The sequence below is a fragment of the Artemia franciscana genome, chromosome 10, assembly GCF_032884065.1.
Source record: "Artemia franciscana chromosome 10, ASM3288406v1, whole genome shotgun sequence".
NCBI classification, from domain to species: domain Eukaryota; kingdom Metazoa; phylum Arthropoda; class Branchiopoda; order Anostraca; family Artemiidae; genus Artemia; species Artemia franciscana.
Genome location: NC_088872.1, coordinates 48,087,217 through 48,105,245, shown reverse-complemented (window position 1 = coordinate 48,105,245; position 18,029 = coordinate 48,087,217).

Here is an 18,029-nt window from a genome sequence, read left to right as displayed (position 1 = left end):
TTGTCTTCCCCAGATTTCTCCTGGTACCCATTTATAGCAGGGTCGAGTCAGGTTCAGCTTACAGAGTCACGCCAATGACACCCGTTCCAAACCATATAACTAGCAACTCCAGGGTTACTCTAACCCGTCCAATATAAACCAAAGAGCTTGAAAATAGATTTCTTTCCGCGTATTTTAGCACTAAAAAAAATGGTTCTAGACATGGCAATATTAGCGATAAGGTATGTTGACTGAAATCAGAAGATTCTAAAGAAAAAGACAACTCAGTCAGAAGACACTGAAAACAAAATCACAGGTTTGTGTGAAAGGCATAATCGGGTAAATTTAAGTGTGGCAGTAACGATAATATAATTTTTGACCGATAACAATTGTTAAACACTTATATAAATCTCCCTTGTGAAAACTTCCTTAACAATTAAGTCTATGTTTTATGTCGGAAACTATTTAGCGTAAGGTCTTGTGTCATCTGCATTTTATAACTATTTGGATTTTGAATAGTATCCTTTAATTTTTTCAAGCCATCGAAAAAAAAATCAATGTAATATTCAAGATGAATGGAACGAATTTTAGATGTCAAAACTTGTAGCTTTGACTTTTTTTTTACAGTGTAAATGCAATCCCCAAGGTGGAAATGTATGGGGAAGGAAATGGGTATAGAAGAAGAAGACTAGCCAAAAATCTCACCTCTTTTGCATTTGACTAGCAAAAACTACACAATGACGCTTATTCGTTTGCCGAGAGAAAAAATGTTAAAGTTTTGAAGTTTACTGGCTACTTTTGTCGATTTATACCCGGGAAAAAAATTTTGGCTTAGTCAAGGGCTATTTGAATGTTTTGGATTGAAAAAGGAATTATTACAAGATGCAGCCAAGGCCCAGGATGTTTCTTCACAGTTGAATAAATTTTTGAAGAATAGGAAGATCAGCCTGTAAACCAAGATTAGAATATTGAAGGTTATGGTGATGACAGCGATCAAGTACGGCTCTGAAGCATGGCCATTTCAATAGAAAAAGGAGAATTTTTGAGAAATTTAAGCCGATAATAAGTGAGGATGAGGCGATAATAGCAAGAGAGGTCAATTATGTTTCTGAAACGGGCTACTTCGAAAGGCAGAGGAGGATTTATTGAATTTGTTGCAGATGAATTGTATACAGATTGCATTTGGAACGCGACTGACTGACCCCATCTCAAAAAGTAAGCTGTATGAAAATGTGGCCCGGCCTTGCTTTCTACGGCTATAATGAGAGAAAGGTTGAAATGGCTAGGACACGTTATGGAGATGAAGGATGATAGATTTCCGAAAATGGTCCTTATTGGTCAACCGTCAAGATTCCAACAAAAATCAGGTCGCCCCCGAATAGGGTGGGAGGATGCTAGGAAATATTTAAGGGAAATAGGGACTTATTGGGAGGGTGTAAGGAGGGATACTTTAAGTAGATAGGCATGGAGGGGAGCGAGCATAGCTGTGTTGGTGTCAGGCGGCTTGCTTTTGTTAGTAGTAGTAGAAGAAGGGTTCCAGCTGAATTTAAAATTTGCGGTTTTGCCCAATCATTTGTGTGTCCTTAATCTGGAACACTACGCAGCAACCGCGGCGTGTAGAAAAGATTAGCAAATAACTTGGTTTGTTTTTTAGCAACGCCAAAGGGAAAAGGCAAATGATCCATCCTGTTTTGCTTTTTTTAAATTTCTGTGAAGAAAAAACATAAAAGGGGAAATAGAAAGTATATCTGTCTTCCTTCATTCGTTGTTTCCCTGTCTGTTATTGTGATTAATTATCAATTAACTGGGTGAATACTAGACCTTCTCTGATATATTTTAAAAATTTCGCAAGAAACAATCTATTTCCAGGGCTACTATTTCTATGATTTATTTTTCTGTTCAGGCAATTGAGCTAGAATCCTTGAAAAATTTTGTCCTTGTAACAGATGTCCTTAGGAACAAATGGGTCTGGATATGAGGAAGGAGACACAAGAACATTATTACTAGGGGGAACAAAGGTGTTACTTGCTATGGTACAAGGGGGGGCACTGCCTCTTCCAGACCTCAACCCCCCGACTCCAGTTTAAATAACTATAAAGTACCTTTATAGTACTTTTGTAGTACTAATTAGTGCCTTTATGGTACCAAATGGCTTATTCTTTAGTTTTTACCGTCATTTTCACCTGATTTGGGAAAATTGGCTTCAATTTTGTTCCATTGAGGGGGAATGAGCCATATGTATTACTTAAATCGTTGTCTTTTCGCACGGAGTCTGCTTGTCCATGTTAATGTACTCGTGTAGTAACATTGCCATAGTACTGCGACTAGCCCCTCATTGTAGCTTAAAGGCTCATGGGGACAGGACAGTTGAACAAGACCATACCAGTTTCCTACCAACAGATGTCTACCAGCCTTGGTGACAATGCCAGCGTTGAAAAAAAACTCAAGAGAAGGAGAAGAATAAAACCGATTATTATATGCGCTCAAAATTAAAAACTCTGATTCGTTGCCTTTTTTGCCCCTCACCAGCCCTATTAGAGGTAATTCGGTTGGTAATTCCCTCAGATTTGCCAACTGTTGATCTGCCCTCCCAGTTCCATTTTCGAGGTCATTGGAGGCTATTTGTGGTGCTGTGGCACAGGCACTTACGCAGGAATTTTTTGGGGGAGGGGGGGGCCAAGCCATCGAAACAGCAGAAATAAAGTAGTACTTTTTTATTTAGTAACTAAATAAAGGCAAAAAGCACGTATGTCGGAAAATACAGATTAACTTTATCAAACAGTTCGTGGTAACGAACTGTAGTAAGGAGCGACCCGGCTCAATAGTAACCAAAACTCTAAAAAATGGAATTTTGATACCAATAGCTACATCAAAAGAATCGCATTTTAATGCTGATTTTAAATATATAAGTTTCATCAAGTTTAGTCTTACCCATCAAAAGTTACGAGCCTGAGAAAATTTGCGTTATTTTAGAAAATAGGGGGAAACACCCCCTAAAAGTCATAGAATCTTAACGAAAATCACACCATCAGATTCAGCGTATCAGAGAACCCTATTGTAGAAGTTTCAAGCTCCTATCTACAAAAATGTGGAATTTTGCATTTTTTGCCAGAAGGCAGATCACGGATGCGTGTTTATTTGTTTTTTTTTTTTTTCCCAGGGGTGATCGTATCGACCCAGTTGTCCTAGAATGTTGCAAGAGGGCTCATTCTAACGGAAATGAAAAGTTCTAGTGCCCTTTTTAAGTGACCAAAAAAATTGGAGGGCACCTAGGCCCCCTCCCACGCTAATTATTTTCCCAAAGTCAACGGATCAAAATTCTGAGATATCCATTTTATTCAGCGTAGTCGAAAAACCTTATAACTATGTCTTTGGGGACGACTTACTCCCCCACAGTCCCCGTGGGAGGGGCAACAAGTTACAAACTTTGACCTGTGCTTACATATAGTAATGGTTATTGGGAAGTATACAGGCGTTTTCAGGAGGATTTTTTTGGTTGGGGGGAGGGGTTGAGAAGAGGGGGATATGCTGGGGGAACTTTCCATCGAGAATTTGTCATGGGAGAAGAAAACTTCCATGAAGGGAGAGCAGGATTTACTAGCATTATTTAAAAAAAAATTAAAAAATAAATGTGAAAAAGCTTTTTCAGCTGGAAGTAAGGAACAGCAATAAAACTTAAAACAAACAGAAATGATTACCCATATAAGGGGCTCACCTCCTTATGATACCTAGCTCTTTACGCTAAAGTATTTTTAGTAATTTCAACTATTTATTCTACGGCTTTTGTGATTCAGGGGTCATTCTTAATGAGATGGGATAAAATTTAAGCTTTAGTGTAAAGAGCGAGGTACTGACGATGGGGCGAATCCCCTCATATATGTAATAAAAACATGAGAATACAAAAGTTCTTTACGTAAGCTAATATATAAGTTACGTAAATCTTTTACCAATATAAAGATTCGTAAAAAATTAAAAGTTCTAGTTGCCTTTTTAATTAACCAAAAAATCGGAGGGCAACTAGGCTTCGCCCCCGCTCTTTTTTTCTCAAAATCATTCGATCAAAATTATGAGAAAGCCATTTAGCCCCCCCCCAAAAATATGCAAATTTCGTTTTGATTATTCCTCTGCGGAGAGCCAAAATCAAAACATGCATTGATTCAAAAACGTTCAGAAATTAAATAAAAAAAACGAGTTTTTTTAACTGAAAGTAAGGAGCGACATTAAAACTTAAAACGCACAGAAATTACTTCGTATATGAAAGAGGATGCTTCCTCATCAACGCCCCGCTCTTTACGCTAAAGTTTTTTACTGTTTTAAAAAGAAGAATTGAGAAAAAGAGTCAAACTTTAGCGTAAAGAGCGGGGCGTTGATGAGGAAGCAGCCTCTTTCATATACGAAGTAATTTTTGTGCGTTTTAAGTTTTAATGTCGCTCCTTACTTTCAGTTACCGAGTCTCTGTCCGTCTCTATCTCCTCTAGGGCCTTATAAATAGGCACAATCAACTGTTTTGAGATCTGAATAGCATGATATCAAGCACTTTATGATGGTAATTCGTGAAACAGTTAATTTCTTCCACTTTAGTGCAAAGCGAAGTGCTATCCTAAAATCTTTTAGGATAGCACTTCGCTTTGCACTAAAGTGGAAGAAATTAACTGTTTCACGAATTACCATCATAAAGTGCTTGAGTTCAGCTATTTTCCTCGAGTCCGTCAGGACCAAGTTTAGGGAGTGAGCGATACAGTAAACGTACTTCACGAGCGGATATCTGCTCGAAATAAAAGCCTGGGCCCCTGACAAATGTCCACTCATGTTTGGAGCTCCATCATAACCTTGTCCCCTGTAGAGTTTCATGTCGCGACCAAGTTTCTAAAATCGACTTAGGATAAACTGACCAAGGCTTTCACCACGCAAGTCCTCAACAACAGCAAACCCGATGAACTCTTCCCTAATCTGCAGCGTTTCACTGTCCATAAATCGAAGCCCTAGAGTCATTTGTTCCTGCCTTGATATATCTGTAGTCTCGTCTGCATGAATGGTAAAAAAATTGTCAGATTTATCTTGTTCGACTACTTTTTCGGTTATTAGCTGCCCACAAATATCAATTAATTCATTCTGGATTCTTGGGCTGCAATGCTGAGCATTGCCTGCACTTCTCTCAAAGATATCTTTCATAACTGGATCGTCCTTCATCCGATAGCGTAGCAAGGTTCTGAAATTTCCATTTTTTTTTTTACAGGCTCAGCAAAGGTGAATTTCCCAGAGTCTTCATCACCACGCAGAGCAATACCCTATCTTCCACACATCAGTATTGTTTCAGCAATAAGACGGGTTTGTTTTCTGTTTGTCTCTATTTCTTCTCTTTTCTGTGTTTTCAGAATTTCCATGATAGAGGTTTTCTGCCTGCTCAGTGTCGCCAGAAAATTTTCTCCCCAAATAACAGCTTCTCTATGGTAAGAGTTAGACTGATGTTTGGAAAAGTCTTCCAGTGCATTTTTCCAGTTAACATATGGCTCTAAAACAAGCTGACCTAATTTTTGATGGAAACCTCGTCCGGCTTGGTCAGAAGCAAACACAGTACAGTATTTACAGAAACACCCTTTTCTTACTACCGAAAAAACTAGCCAGACATACTTATTCATCCAGCTAATCTGAAACTTCCTTGTTTTAGTTTCTATGACTTGAACCGGGCATGAATGGTTATAGTTGGGTTTAAAAGGCCTTTTGAGTAAATTGTACTTTGTTTCATCGGAAAGCGAGCCTCTTCTGTCAAAGAAACTATGTATGTCAAGGTCAATGTCAATATTTATTCAGCAATATTTATAAAGTTCATTTACAAACTGAACTTTATATCAGTGATGATTTACATCACTTCAGCATTTACTGATATTTGCTGAGCTGAAGTCCTAAGTTCGGTTCCAAAGGGTACGTTTTCGTGAGGTGGAGAAGAAGGCTCATTACCGACGGCAGTATTCACATCGCTATTGCCATCTCTTTATGTTTCAATATCACTAGTTCGTCTTTTTTGCTCCAAAGTTCGAGAACACTCTGCTGCTTTTTCGGCATTTTCACATTTGGTAACGACCTGTAAATAAGGAACCATTGGTGGCAACAGCAATAGAAAATCGAAACAAAAAAAAATTAAGCATGTTTGGTGATAAAATATAAATCCTAGAATATTCACTTTACGGTGATTCTAACACTTTCAAATTTATTAAGCTTAATGGCACTCGTTGAAAGTTAGTATAAGGTGTAAACTTTTATTGTTTCATAAAAAAATCTCCCTGTCTAACCATAATCGATCTGATCTTAGTGGAAACTGCACTGTCTAATTCTGTACTCCAAACATTCTCTAAACAGAATTTCCAAGTCCCTAACATTACATTACAGCTAGGGGAAACAGGGTTGTCACTTGCAATGGTACAGGGGGAGGGGGAAAGCTGTCCATTCCAGACCTCACCCCCAGACTTCAGTTTGAATAACTATAAAGTACCTTAATAGTACTTTTGTAGTACTAATTATTGCCTTTATAGTACCAAATGGCTTATTTTTTAGTTTTCACCGTCACTTTCACCTGATTTGGAAAAATTGGCTTCAACTGTGTTCCATTGAGGAAATGAGCCATATGTGTTAATTAAATCATTGTCTTTTCGCAAGGAACCTGCTTGTCCATGCTGTGTACTCGTGTAGTAACATTGCCGTAGTGCTGCAACCAGCCCCTCAATGTAGCTTAAAGGCTGATGGGGACAAGACAGTTGAACAAGACCATAACAGCTTCATGCAAACAGATATCTACCGGCCTTGGTGACAAGGCCAGCGTTGAAAAAAGACCTCCAGAGAAGAAGAAGAATAAAACCGATCATTATATGCGCTCAAAATTAAAAGCTCTGATTTGTTACCTTTTTTGCCCCTCACTAGCCCTATTAGAGGTAATTCGGTTGGTAATTCCCTCAGATTTGCCAAGATCTGCCCAAACTTTGAACAAACTTTTTCAAAGTTTTTGAAAATCAACGTTTTCGCAATAGAAGAACTACCCCTCACAGCACCCGCAATGCACTGTTAACCCTAAAATTTCCCTTTCAGGTGAACATAATAGATTAATCACTGGTTCTAAGTCACTATGAACAAAACTTGAGCCTAAAACGTGCTTTTGAGGCTTCAGTCTTCTTGCCCCCATCCGTGAAAACAAACACCAAACTCTTTTTCTAGTTTCTTTTTCTGGCTAAAAACGACTGGAGAACAGATCGACCAACAGCAAATGTGCCTTAGAAGTTGTTATATACCCAATTTTCCACTAGATCAGCTTTTTAAAATCGCCATTTTGTTTAAAATACTCGAAAAATTGTATACAACGGCACCCATAGTCCCGGGAGCAACGGCCCTAAATTATGCCTTAATACTCTTAAAAAGCTAACAACACATATTGAAATGAGATTCTATTTGAAATGAGATTGAGGATCTATATTTTATCACCAAACATGCTTAATTTTTTTTTGTTTCGATTTTCCGTTGCTGTTGCCACCAATAGTTCGTGGGAAATTCATCTTTGCTGAGCCTGTAAAAAAAAATGGAAATTTCAGGACCTTGCTACGCTATTGGATGAAGGACGATCCAGTTATGAAAGATATCTTTGAGGGAAGTGCAGGCAATGCTAAGAAGAAATTAACTGTTTCACGAATTACCATCATAAAGTGCTTGATATCATGCTATTCAGATCTCAAGACAGTTGATTGTGACTATTTATAAGGCCCTAGAGGAGATAGAGACGGACGGAGACTCGGTAACGATGTCGAAAGCCAGAAGTCTGCTCAACAATATCCTGAGCTTGGACTACATAGTGACCCTCATTGTGATGGATTTTTTTCTTCGAAGCGCCACACCAACAGCTAGTTTTAAAAAAAAAGTCAAAGCTACAAGCTTTGACATCTAAAAATTCATCTTGAATATCCCTTGAATGATTTTCCAAATTAAAAAAAAAGGTCAAAGCTACTAGCTTTGACATCTAAAAATTCCTTCCATTCATCTTGAATATCTCTTGAATGATTTTCCAAATAAAAATAAAAAAAGTCAAATTAAAATTTTTAAGATTTTATAGATTAACGCACCAATCTTTACGCTAAAGTTGACTCTTTCTCTTAACTCTACCTTTAAAAACAATAAAAAACTTTAGCGTAAAGAGCGGGCAGATGAGGAGGAAAAGCAAAGATCCTGTCATGTAAGGAGTAATTTCTGTCCGTTTTAAGTTTTAATGTCGTTCCTTACTTTTAGTTAAAAAAAACATGTTTTCTTATTTAATTTTTGGACGTTTTTTAATTAATGCATGTTTTGATTTCTGCTCTCCGCACATAAATAATTAAAACGAAATTTGCATAGAATTTTATTTGGCTAAGTGACTTTCTCATATTTCTAATTGCAAGATATTGAGAAAAAAGGAGAGAGAGAGGAGGCCTATTTGCCCTCCAATTTTTTTATTACTTAAAAAGGCAACTAGAACTTTTAATTTTTCTAGAACGTTTTCATTTGTAAAAAATATACGTAACTTACGAATTCATTTACGTAACGTACTTCTATATTCGTATACTTTTATTGCGTATATGAGGAGGTTCACTCCCTCGTTAATGCCTCGCTTTTTACATTAAAGTTGAATTTTATCCCAATTTCTTAAGAATGACCCCTGAATCACAAGACCGTAGAATAAATAGTTGAAATTCCTAAAAATACTTTAGCGTAAAGAACAAGGTCTTACGCAAAGGTAAACTACTGATATGCGTAATAATTTCTGTTCGTTTTAAGTTTTAATGCTGCTCCTAACTTTCAGTTGAAAAAACTCTTCACATTTATTTTTTCATTGTTTTTTGTAAATAATGCTAGAAAATCCTGTGCCTCCTTCATTGAAATTCTCTTCCCCCATGATAAATTTTCTCCATGGAAAGATCCTCCCACGTAACCCCCCTCAATCCCCCCAAATTAAAAATCCCCCTGAAAACGTTTGTACACTTCCCAATGACCATTACTATATGTAAACACAGGTCAAAGTTTGTAACTTCCAGCCCCTCCCACAGGGACTGTGGTGGAGGAAGCCGTCTCCAAAGACATAATTATTAGGTTTTTTGACTATGGTAGAAAAAAGGCTATTTCAGAATTTTGATCTGGTGACTTTGGGAAAAAATGAGCGTGGGAGGGGGCCTAGGTGCCCTCCAGTTTTTAGTCACTTAAAAAGGCACTAGAACTTTTAATTTCCGTTAGAACAAGCCCTCTTGCGACATTCTAGGACCACTGAGTCGATACGATCACCCCTGGAAAAAAAACAAAAAAAAACACAAAAAACAAATAACCACGCATCCTGTCTTCAGACAAAAAAAAAAAAAAAAAAAAAAAAGCGAAATTCCACATTTTTGAAGATAGCTTGAAACCTGTATAACAGGGTTCTCTGATACGCTGGATTTGATGGTGTTATTTTCGGTAAGATTGTATGAATTTTAGGGGTTTTTTTCCCCTATTTTCTAGGATAAGGCAAATTTTCTCAGGCTCTTAACTTTTGATGGGTAAGACTAATCTTGATGAAAATTTATATATTTAAAATCAGCATTAAAATGCAATTCTTTTGATGTAACAATTGGAATTCAAATTCTTAGAATTTTTTTAGAGTTTTGGCTATTTTTGAGCCGGGTCGCTCCTTACTACATTTCGTTACCACGAACTGTTTGATAGGTATAAAATGCAGATTACGCAAGGCCAAACGCTAGATAGTTTACGCCGTAAAACATAGACTTAATTGTTAAGGAAGTTTTCTGTTTTAAAAATGGCTATCTCAAAATTTGTGTTGGATGGGTTTGGGGAAAAAAGGGCTAGGGGGGCTAGTTGCCCTCGGATGTCTTTTGACTTTAAAAAAAATGCACCAAAACTTTCGGTTTCCATTCAAGTGAGCCCTCTCTGAAGTTTCTATGAGAATCCCTTTCATAAGAACCACTTATACCCCCAGGGCATAACTCACAGCGCCTGCCCTCGGGCCCAGGGACTTTTATTGACACCGGAATTTTTCTTATCTAACTTTAAGCAATTTTTAACAAAACAGCTATCTCAAAATTTTTTGTTTGGGGATAAAAAGGCGTAGGGGACAGCTAGTTGCCATCAGATCTCTTTTGGCTCTTAAGAAGGGAAATAGAACTTTCAATTTCCAATCAAATGAGCCTTGTCTGAAGTTTATACGAGCATCCATTAAATAACAAACGTCAAAAAACATTAGGAATTGTAAAATCAAGGTAAATTAAGTAAATTAACATTTAATCATTAATATTAATATTAAATTAATATTAAAAATAAAATAACATTAAAATTAAGGTATAACCCGTAATAAATGTCAGTTTTACTTTAAATTCTGGGTGGATTGTATTTTAGTCAGAGAAGTGTTTTCAGAGGTATTTTGGAAGGTTGGGTTAAGTAGAGGGGATTTGAGGGCTTATTTGGATTGGAGGGGAAATGGATTTTTGATTGGGGAGAAAAGAAAGTATCAAGGGAGAAAAGGGGAGAAAGTAGAATCTATTGCTTGTCCTATGTTTGGATCTCAGGATGAAAGTTTAATACATTTTTTGTGTGAATGTGTCGAATTGAATGATTGGAGGCGAGAGATGTATGGTAAAGAAAAATTAAATGAGATATGGATCGTAGATAGAATGAAAGAGACAAATTTCCTGAGTATTAAAAGGATAGCAAGATTTGTAAGGATTGCAGCGGCACATCGGGAGCGGTTTCTTTAAATAGTATTAATTTAATTTAGTTAATTTGTTGTTTGTTTGTTGTTCTGTAATTTTCCTATGGCCCACGGGCTTTTTCTGGAATAAATTATTATTATTATTTTATTATTATAAACCTCTTATGTATCTGAAAAATGAAATAAAACGTGGTATTTTTTACTGAAAATTGTTTTAGAGTTACTTTTTCCTTAGTTGGACCCTGCCCCCTCAAACGGTGTGTCCATTCAATGAAGAGAGCAGGCAATGATGAAAGCCCTTTGAAATTCAAATAATAAAAGAATCAAGAAGTCTAGTACCTTATGGTGGCGTAGTGGATATGGGCGGCTCTGCTGATCGGGAGTTTCTCGGTTTAATCCCGGCCGCCATAAGGAATAAACGTCCGTCTAACTTTGCTATAATTTTTTTACACCTGTTTTTGTCATTTTCAAATACATGTTTCTAAATTGCTCAAGGTAGTTTTTGCTATGCAAATAGATAAAGAAAAGTTTCTCTGCCAAAGTTTTAGTTTTTGATTTTCGTTTCTTTGCATTTGGCCGATTTCCTTGCATTTGTTTTACAAATCAGGAAGTAGTGTGTTGTTACACACAAGAGTTTATTATTATTATCTACATCCATAATTTTGCATCAGTTGTTTTTGTTTTTGGCCTGTGGATACATCGAGAAGAAAATAATTTAAAGGCCCACTTTTAAGCTGATCAGGAACAAACTGTCCCGAGCAAGGAGAATAACAGAGAATGCTTTTGGAATTCTAAGTTCCAAATGGAGAGTTTTTAGATCCCCTATACTTTTAAAGCCAAGTACTGTCACTACACTGATTAAAGCTGCATGTTGCTTGCGCAATTACCTCCTCACAGATGACATCACAAATGCCACAGCAACACATGTAGACTCCAATGACCTGGAAAATGGATCTTAGAGGGCAGATCAACAGTTGGCAAATCTGAGGGAAATTACCAACCGAATTACCTTTAATAGGGCTGGTGAGGGGCAAAAAAGGTAACAAATCAGAGCTGTTAATTTGGAGCGCATATAATGATCGGTTCTGTTTTTCTCCTTCTCTGAAGGGCTTTTTTCAACGCTGGCCTTGTCACCAAGGCTGGTAGATATCTGTTGGCATGAAGCTGGTATGGTCTTGTTCAACTATCTTGTCCCCATGAACCTTTAAGCTACAATGAGGGGCTGGTTGCAGCACTACGGCAATGTTACTACACGTGCGAAAAGACAATGATTTAAGTAATACATATGGCTCATTTCCTCAATGGAACAAAGTTGAAGCCAATTTTTCCAAATCAGGTGAAAGTGACGGTGAAAACTAAAAAATAAGCCATTTGGTACCATAAAGGCAATAATTAGTACTACAAAAGTACTATAAAGGTACTTTATAGTTATTCAAACTGAAGTCTGGGGGTGAGGTCTGGAAGGGACAGCTGTCCCCCTCCCCCTGTACCATAGCAAGTAACAACCCTGTTCCCCCTAGCTGTAATGTTCTTGTATCTCCTTCCTCATATTCTGACAAATTTGTTCCTAAGGACTACTGTTACAAGTGCAAAATTTTCAAGGATTTTAGCTCAATTGCCTGAACAGAAAAATTAATCATAGAAATAGTAGCCCAGAAAATAGACAGTTTCTTGCAAAATTTTTAAAATACATCAAATCAGGTCTAGTATTCACCCAGTTAATTGATAAGCAATCACAATAACAGATAGGGAAACGAAAAATGAAGGAAGACAAATATATTTTCTATGTATCCTTGTATGTTTTTTCTTGGCAGAAATTTAGAAAACGCAAAAAAGTATGGATCATTTGCCTTTTCCCTTTGGCGTTGCTATAAAATAAACTAAGTTATTTGCTGATCTTTCTTACAAGTCACGGTTGCTGCGTAGTGTTCCAGATTAAGGACAAACAAATGATTGGGCAAAACTGCGAATTTTAAATTTAGCTTGGACACTTCTTCTACTACTACTAACAAAACCAAGCCACCTGAGACCAACACAGCTATGCTCACTCCCCTCCATGCCAATCTACTTAAAGTATTCATTCCCTTAAATACAGGAAGTGTCAGATCATATGCCACTGCTGGCACGTATGCAGGGGGGGTCTTCGGGCCCGGGCCTCCCCCCCCCGAAATTTTGTGAAATGTTTCATTTCCGCATGGTTTCTTGGGATTTCTGGCAAAAGTAGGACATTTATTAAGTATAATGTTTGAAGCATTTTTTTGTGATTTTACATCATGCAATTATCCAGTCAAGTCACTGCCGAATTATTAACCCATTTTTTTTAACTTTTTACTGTCTTTGAAGTAGGGGAGACTGGGGTTGGTTCGGACGCGGGGTGAATCTGGACAAGCGCTTCCCTTCCTACAGCGCCGTCTGCTAATTAAGAAAGAAACACTGTAGACCTGCCATCTAGCACTCTACTTGCGCATGTAGTTTTGTTACCCCACGTGCAATCATTTTGGAAATATTTGAAAAAAAAACTGAAAAAACCAAGGTAAGGCATGTAATATCTGTTTTACTTTGATATTTACTTCAGCCTATATTAATAAACATTTAGCTTTCTTAATGCATGACATGTTTAACTTAGACTTTGTTAAGTTGTTTCGATTTCGGTTTTTGGCGCCGTCTGTAAGTTATGAGGCGTAGGTGAGGTTTCAGGCTTTTTCTTTCAGGTGGGGTTGGCTCGGACGACTATAGTGGGGTGCATTCGGACATTGTCCGATTCAACCCCTCCCTCTCCTGCTTAGCGATTGTACTGTTAATTTTTTTTTGTAAAGAGAGTTTGCTTTCCAAAGCAAAATAGAATTATCCTTGATATTAGGGCGTTTGTCCTTTCAGGATAAAGTACACCTTTTAATGGATCAATTTTGGAAACTATCGTTTTTAATTAAAATCAACGTTTTCGCAATAGAAGAACTACCCCCCACAGCACCCACATTGCACTGTTAACCCTAAAATTTCCCTTTCAGTTGGACATAATAGATTAATCACTGGTTCCAAGTCGCTATGAACAAAACTTGAGCTTAAAACGTGCTTTTGAGGCTTCAGTCTTCTTGCCCCCATCCGTGAAAAGAAACACCGAACTATTTTTCTAGTTCCTTTTTCTGGCTGAAACCGCTTGGAGAACAGATCGACCAACAACAAATGTGTCTTAGAAGTCGTTATATACCCAATTTCCACTGGATCAGCGTTTGAAAATCGCCATTTTGTTTAAAATACTCGAAAATCGGATACAATGGCACCCATAGTCCCGGGAGCAACAGCCCTAAATTATGCCTTAATAGTCTTAAAGAGCTAACAACACATATTGAAATGAGATTTCTCCAGAATTTCTACGATTGCTTGTTTGATATACTAGCAAAAAAAAAATAAAAATAATAAACCATGTAACATAAGAGATTTTGCATTTCTTAGTTAGGGACTTGGAAATTTTTTTAGAGAATGTTAGTAGTACAGAATTAGACAGTGCAGTTTCTACTAAGATCAGGTCGATTTTGCTTGGACAGGGAGATTTTTTTTATGAAATAATAAAAGTTTACACGTTCTACTAACTTTTAACGGCTGCCATTAAGCTTAATAAATTTGACAGTGTTAGAATCACCGTAAAGTGAATATTCTAGGATCTATATATTTTCACCAAACATGCTTAATTTTTTTTGTTTCGATTTTCTATTGCTGTTGCCACCAATGGTTCCTTATTTACAGGTCGTTACCAAATGTGAAAATGTCGAAAAAGCAGCAGAGTGTTCTCGAACTTTGGAGCAAAAAAGACGAACTAGTAATGTCGAATCAGAAAGAGATGGCAATAGAGATGTGAATACTGCCGTCGGTAATGAGTCTTCTTCTCCACCTCACGAAAAGTACCCTTTAGAACCAAACTTAGGACTTCAGCTCAGCAAATATCAGCAAATGCTTAAGTGATGTAAATCATCACTGATATAAAGTTCAGTTTGTAAATGAAACTAGGAAGTTTCTTTGATAGAAGAGGCTTGCTTTCCGATGAAACAAAGTACAATTTACTCAAAAGGCCTTTTAAACCCAACTATAACCATCCATGCCCGGTTCAAGTCGTAGGAACGAAAACAAGGAAGTTTCAGATTAGCTGGATGAATAAGTATGTCTGGCTAGTTTTTTCGGCAGTAAAAAAAGGGTGTTTCTGTAAATATTGTACTGTATTTGCTTCTGACCAAGCCGGACGAGGTTTCCATCAAAAATTAGGTCAGCTTGTTTTAGAGCCATATGTTAACTGGAAAAATGCACTGGAAGACTTTTCCAAACATCAGTCTAACTCTTACCATAGAGAAGCTGTTATTTGGGGAGAAAAATTTCTGGCGACACTGAGCAGGCAGAAAACCTCTATCGTGGAAGTTCTGAATACACAGAAAAGAGAAGACATAGAGACAAACAGAAAACAACCCCGTCTTATTGCTGAAACAATACTGATGTGTGGAAGATAGAGTATTGCTCTGCGTGGTGATGAAGACTCTGGGAAATTCACCTTTGCTAAGCCTGTAAAAAAAGATGGAAATTTCAGGACCTTGCTACAATATCGGATGAAGGACGGTCCAGTTATGAAAGATATCTTTGAGAGAAGTGCAGGCAATGCTCAGTATTGCAGCCCAAGAATCCAGAATGAATTAATTGATATTTGTGGGCAGCTAATAACCGAAAAAACAGTTGACCAAGATAAATCTGACAATTTTTTACCATTCATGCAGACGAGACTACAGATATATCAAGGCAGGAACAAATGGCTCTAGGACTTTGATTTTTGGACAATGAAACGCTGCAGATTAGGGAAGAGTTCATCGGGTTTGCTATTGTTGAGGAATTGCGCGGTGAAAGCCTTGGTCAGTTTATCCTAAGTCGATTTTAGAAACTTGGTCTCGACATAAATCTCTGCAGGGGACAAGGTTATGATGGAGCTCCAAACATGAGTGGACATTTGTCAGGGGCCCAGGCTTTTATTTCGAGCAGATATCTGCTCGCGAAGTACGTTTACTGTATCGCTCACTCCCTAAACTTGGTCCTGACGGACTCGAGGAAAATAGCTGAACTCAAGCACTGTATGATGGTAATTCGTGAAACAGTTAATTTCTTCCACTTTAGTGCAAAGCGAAGTGCTATCCTAAAAACTTATACTGTACTTAATCTTAAAGGCTTGTGCAAAACTAGGTGGGTCGAAAGAGTTGATGCTATTCAGATCTCAAAACAGTTGATTGTGCCTATCTATAAGGCCCTAGAGGAGATAGAGACGGACGGGGACTCGGTAACGATATCGAAAGCAAAAAGTCTGCTCAACAATATTCTGAGCTTGGACTAGATAATGACCCTCATTGTGATGGATTTTTTTTCTTGGGTGTACATTGAATCTATTAAAGCTGCTGCAGTTTGAAAACATAGATATGGTTATGTGCATTCAGTGCGTCGAAAGTGTAACAGAAATGTTCCAAGAAATCCGAAATAGTGCCGAGGGAAGGATTCATCAGCTGTTTCTGGAAGCAACTAGGCTATGCAGAGAACTAGAAATTAATTTCAGACTGGGACACCAGGACACAATTGATGAATGGGACGTGTGTGTCAACTGACGTCATGTTTGTGTGGCGACTGACGTCATGTTTGTCGACTATAAATAACGACTGGGACACAGGGACACAATTACAAACGGGGACGCCGGGGGGCACAGGGGATATATATAAATGACGATGGGGACGCAGGGAATGTTTGATTAGCAATCACCATCAACAAAGCTCAAGGTCAATCATAAGAATAATGAGGTACAGATCTGAATACAGATTGTTTTTCCCATGCACAATTATATGTTGCATGTTCAAGAATCGGTAAACCTGACAATCTATTTATATGTACAGACAATGGGACAGCGAAGAATGTTGTATATTTGTAAGTTTTACGTAATTAAAAACACACACATATATATATATATATATATATATATATATATATATATATATATATATATATATATCTATATATATAAAAATAAGTTGTCTGTCTGTCTGTGGATCAGGTGACGTCATGTTTCTGTGTCGGCTGACGTCATGAAGTTAGTTGTCGTCATTTTTGCTATGACGGTGACGTCATTAAAGATATTTAAGACATATATGTTCACGTAGAAATCTATTAATGTTTAAGTTTAAAATGACTGATGAACTTACAATGGCAAAAGCCGATGAAGATGCTCAAAGAGTCTATGCCAAAAAACTTGCTGCTGATAGAGAAAGACAGAAAAGAAAGCGTGCCGAGGAATCAAAAGAACAGCAAGGAAACAGGCTTGAGACTAAAGAACGCAAAACCGCGCAGTTAGATGAAGATCTACCTGGACAGCGAGAGTCAAAACATATCAAAACTGAAAATGATAGCGATGATGATTGGGTTTGGGATTTTGACTTGGATAAGGTCATCAATGCCTACCAGATTTTAGTTAAAAAAACAAAGGTTCGGCGATATGTATTTCATAGTGAAGCTAAAAAATAAAGAAGAAAAAGAAAACTGAAAAAAGAAAAAATGTAAAAAACAAAAAAATACTAAAAAGAAAAAACACTCAAAGAGAAATTACAGACCGGGACACAAATGACGACCGGGACAGAGGGAATATAAATAACGACCGGGACACTCAAAGAGAAATTACAGACTGGGATACCAGGACACAAATGACGACCGGGACACAGGGAATATAAATGACGACCAGGACACAGGTATTTAAGAATATCGTTCAAAGACAAATTTTTAATTGTAAGAAGACCGTTGAAAGAGAAATTTCTAATTGTAAAATGACTGAAGAACCTACAATGGCAACGGTACCACCATCGAAGTAGATAACCAGTGGGTTTACGGCCAACCTACCATCTTCAAAGATACCACGATAGGAAGACTCTACACCGTTCACCCCAATCAACCTGAATGCTTCTTTCTACGCCTACTTTTGGTGAATGTACCCGGTCCGACATCCTTTGAGTATTTGAGAACTGTAAACGGTACTATACATGACACTTACCGTAGTGCATGCCAAGCTCCAAGTCAAATTCGTGCACTTGCTCTCCATCAGCTCCTACAGAGTTATGGGAAAAATGTCCGAAGATATACTCCATCGAAAACAGTTAGAGACGTCAGATATGAATTTTGATTTTACATCAGAAATTTATAACTACACTTTAGTTATTATAGAAGATTTGTGCGTACGTAGGGCAAACAAACCTCTTCAGGATTTGGGAATGCCTTCACCCAACCGTATCGCAGCTGTTTCGACATGTGTAGAATTGGATCGTGAACAAAGTTACAGTAC